Here is a 4,157-nt window from a genome sequence, read left to right on the forward strand (position 1 = left end):
GGGCCCCTCTCGAGTATTTGCTACTACCACCAAGATCTGCACCGACGGCGGCTCCAGGCGGTCTCGCGACCTGCCCTTCGACGCACACCGCCGCGCCATCCTACTCGTCGGGGCTTGCCGGGACCGGCCGCCGCGAGCGACGACCGGCCCCACTGTGCCGCCGACGGCCGAGTATAGGCACGACGCTCCAGCGCCATCCATTTTCAGAGCTAGTTGCTTCGGCAGGTGAGTTGTTACACACTCCTTAGCGGATTCCGACTTCCATGGCCACCGTCCTGCTGTCATCAGCAACCAACGCCTTTCATGGTCTCTGAATACGCGTCGATTTCGGCGCCTTAACTCGGCGTTCGGTTCATCCCGCAGCGCCAGTTCTGCTTACCAAAAATGGCCCACTAAGCGCCTAGGGTTCCGTCGCCGGCTTCGCACGCGGTTCACGCGGTGTACCAGGTAAAGCCGGCGATCTCACCCATTTATAGTTTGAGAATAGGTTGAGGTCGTTTCGGCCCCAATGTCCTCTAATCATTCGCTTTACCGTATGAGACATCCTCCGTGTTACGAGCGGGTTGTTACCGCGCCGTACAGCGCGGAGTCCCACCGGCGTCCGTACGCCCGCGAACGGGCGGGACACATCGGCGCCAGCTATCCTGAGGGAAACTTCGGATGGAACCAGCTACTAGATGGTTCGATTAGTCTTTCGCCCCTATACCCAGCTCAGACGATCGATTTGCACGTCAGAATCGCTGCGGACCTCCATCAGGGTTTCCCCTGACTTCATCCTGGCCAGGCATAGTTCACCATCTTTCGGGTACCAACGTGTGCGCTAAGGGTGCGCCCCCGGACGGCCGGAGCCGACCTGGCGGAGACGCCCCCGGACTGCGGACCAGCGCGACTTTGAACGCCGGTGGGTTCGGTCGCTAGGCCATCGTCCGCACCGTAAACGGTTCACTTTCATTGCGCCAAACGTGGTTTTTCGTGAGATCACCGTTGACTCGCGCACACGTTAGACTCCTTGGTCCGTGTTTCAAGACGGGTCGGAAAGTAGCCCGAAACTCGTCGCCGACCGACGGGACCCCGCCTGCGACGGGGCCGCGTCGACGGTTCATGCCGTCGGGCGAGCCGACCAGGAGCACCGGGGTTCGGCGCGAACGGTCACGCCGAGGCGCGACCGCCGCGACGAACCGCCACCCGGGCCCTTCGGCCGGCGCCCAACGAGTCGCGACGTCCGCTGACCGAGCGAAAGATCCGGCCGGCGGTGAGACCACCGACCGTGAATTCGCCCGGCGGGGACTCGCGGGCTCTGTCCGTTTACACCCGAACGGTTTCACGTTCTTATGAACTCTCTCTTCAAAGTTCTTTTCAACTTTCCCTCACGGTACTTGTCCACTATCGGTCTCGTGGCCGTATTTAGCCTTAGATGGAGTTTACCACCCGCTTCGGGCTGCACTCTCAAGCAACCCGACTCGAAGGCGCGGTCCGATCCCGGAACGCTGTGACGGCCTCTACTGGCCTGGCACCATCTGCGGGCCATGGCCCCGTTCAAGGGAGACTTGGACCGTCACGTGCGCCCCGGCAACGAGGCCGGCCCGTACGCCACAACTCCCATACGTGCCGCGACACAAAAGTGCGCGGCGGGATTCGGCGATGGGCTTTTCCCTGTTCGCTCGCCGCTACTGGGGGAATCACGGTTGTTTTCTTTTCCTCCGCTTATTAATATGCTTAAATCCGGCGGGTAGTCCCGCCTGATCTGAGGTCGGAACAAGTGTGTGGTACGTGTGGTGGTGGTAACTGGTGCGCGGGTCCGCGCTCCGTCCGCGCGGCGACGGTCCGCGTCCGCTTCTCGGTTGCCGGAGAGGTGGCGTCTCGAGGACGACTCTCAGCCGACCCGGCCGCGCTCTCGCGCGGCGGGCGGACGGGGACGTGCCGTTCGACGGCGCGAGAACCCGTGACTGTTTGCCGTCACAACTTGGGCGGACGACCGGGGGCAGCCGCGAGCGGTAGCCCGCGTTTTCCCCGGTCGAGCCGCCAAACTCGCGCGGGCGCGGCGTGCGGCCGACGGGCGCGCGGGCGCCGGTCCCCGTGAGGACCGGACGCGGCGCGCGCGCTCCGCCGGACGCCTGCCGTGCCGGCGCATCGGTCTGGCCGAGTATCCGGTATACGACCCTCAGACAGGCGTGGCCCGGGACCCGCGGGTCACCGAGGCCGCAATGTGCGTTCGACTGGTCGATGTTCGTATAACCTGCGGATTACACGACGACGCGCAGATAGCTGCGGTCTTCATCGATCCACGAGCCAAGTGATCCGCCGTTCGGGGTCGGGTGTTTGTTTTTTTTTTTTCGTTTACACAATCGTCTTCCGACGACGGTAACCATCTTTCGGTCGACTCTCGGTCGGGGGTCGCGGCGCGCGGGCGGTCGGCGGACGACAACCGTGCGCGGTTGTCGCGCGCGAGCGCACGCGGCCACGGGGTCGGATTAGGCGCGCGCGAGACCGGCAAGCGAGTCGCCGGCGCCGCGGGCCCGTCTCTAATGATCCTTCCGCAGGTTCACCTACGGAAACCTTGTTACGACTTTTACTTCCTCTAAACGGCCGAGTTCGGTCATCTTCCCGGTCGCGCGACGACCCAGCCCCCGAGGGGGCCGAATAACGCGCGTCCAGTCCGAAGACCTCACTGCGGTCGTTCAATCGGTAGTAGCGACGGGCGGTGTGTACAAAGGGCAGGGACGTAATCAACGCGAGCTGATGACTCGCGCTTACTGGGAATTCCTCGTTCACGTGGAAAAATTGCAAGCCACGATCCCTAAGCACGAAGGAGGTTCAGCGGGTTACCCGGAAGCCTGTCGGCCCAGGAATGTTAACACACGCTGATTCCTTCAGTGTAGCGCGCGTGCGGCCCAGAACATCTAAGGGCATCACAGACCTGTTATCGCTCAGTCTCGTGCGGCTATTTTCGTCCGCCGCCTGTCCCTCTAAGAAGAGTTTAAGCTCCTGGGAGCCGGCGGTAGCCCTAGTAACGTATCGTGATCCGCCGGCGACGGCCGCGAACGCGGCGCGCTTCACCGCGGAGCCCAGCGCACGACTGACGCACGGCGACCGGAGGTTGCCCCCCGACCCCCGCACGCCCGCCGCACGCCGGGACGCGGATGGCGCGGCCGCGCCCGACGACCGCCGTGGACGACGGGCGAACGCGTTCGGGGATACCGGGCCGAGCCGACGGGAACGCGAACGCAGACGGCCGAAACCGCCGGCGCCGCGCCCACGCCGACCCGGGTTTACCCGCCTAGTTAGCAGGACAGAGTCTCGTTCGTTATCGGAATTAACCAGACAGATCGCTCCACCAACTAAGAACGGCCATGCACCACCACCCACCGAATCAAGAAAGAGCTCTCAATCTGTCAATCTTTCCGGTGTCCGGGCCTGGTGAGGTTTCCCGTGTTGAGTCAAATTAAGCCGCAGGCTCCACTCCTGGTGGTGCCCTTCCGTCAATTCCTTTAAGTTTCAACTTTGCAATCATACTTCCCCCGGAACCGAAAAGCTTCGGTTTCCCGGAAGCTGCCCGCCGGGTCGTTAATGAAACGCCGGCGGATCGCTAGCTGGCATCGTTTACAGTTAGAACTAGGGCGGTATCTGATCGCCTTCGAACCTCTAACTTTCGTTCTTGATCATACGAGAACGTACTTGGCAAATGCTTTCGCGTCAGTTCGTCTCGAGACGATCCAAGAATTTCACCTCTAACGTCTCGGTACGAATGCCCCCGCCCGTCTCTGTTGATCATTACCTCCGGTCCCGAAAACCGGCCCGGCGGGACGCGCGGGCGACTGGCGCCCGCGGCCCGGCGGCCCGCGCACGGAAACGCCCCGGAAGGCGGTTTCGCGCGCCCGCGAAGGGCGGAGATGCGCGGGACCGAGGTCTTGTTCCATTATTCCATGCGACCAGTATTCAGGGCCTTTTGACGAGACGGCCGTGAAGCCGCCCCGCCAGATTTGAGCCTGCTTTGAGCACTCTAATTTGTTCAAAGTAAACGTGTCGGCCCGCCGACGGCACTCGGTGAAGAGCACCGCGCAGCAAGATTGGAGTAGGCGGCCGCCGTCGTCGAACCCCGACGGCCGCGCGACGCGTGGCCGCGCGGCGCGCCGGGAGCACGAGACACGTGTCCGCCT

At 63.3% G+C, this 4,157-nt stretch overlaps 2 non-coding genes and 1 pseudogene across 2 annotated transcripts in view; all 3 read right to left on the reverse strand.

Annotated features, from left to right (window-relative positions):
- LOC149053927 (large subunit ribosomal RNA) overlaps positions 1 to 1,753 on the reverse strand; it is a 4,199-nt gene extending 2,446 nt beyond the window's left edge. The window contains exon 1 of the ribosomal RNA XR_016192452.1: positions 1 to 1,753. This exon is cut by the window's left edge and continues 2,446 nt beyond it. This is a non-coding gene — a ribosomal RNA (large subunit ribosomal RNA).
- A 402-nt stretch (positions 1,754 to 2,155) lies between these two features.
- LOC149053928 (5.8S ribosomal RNA) lies at positions 2,156 to 2,313 on the reverse strand. Its single transcript, XR_016192441.1, has one exon. It is a non-coding gene; the product is annotated as a 5.8S ribosomal RNA (ribosomal RNA).
- Positions 2,314 to 2,523: 210 nt separating this feature from the next.
- Positions 2,524 to 4,157, reverse strand: LOC149053929 (small subunit ribosomal RNA; annotated as a pseudogene; the record flags this gene model as incomplete).

Source organism: Diuraphis noxia, unplaced genomic scaffold (assembly GCF_037042655.1).
Source record: "Diuraphis noxia isolate RWA-SAM2 unplaced genomic scaffold, SU_Dnox_SAM2 contig0021, whole genome shotgun sequence".
NCBI classification, from domain to species: Eukaryota; Metazoa; Arthropoda; class Insecta; order Hemiptera; family Aphididae; genus Diuraphis; species Diuraphis noxia.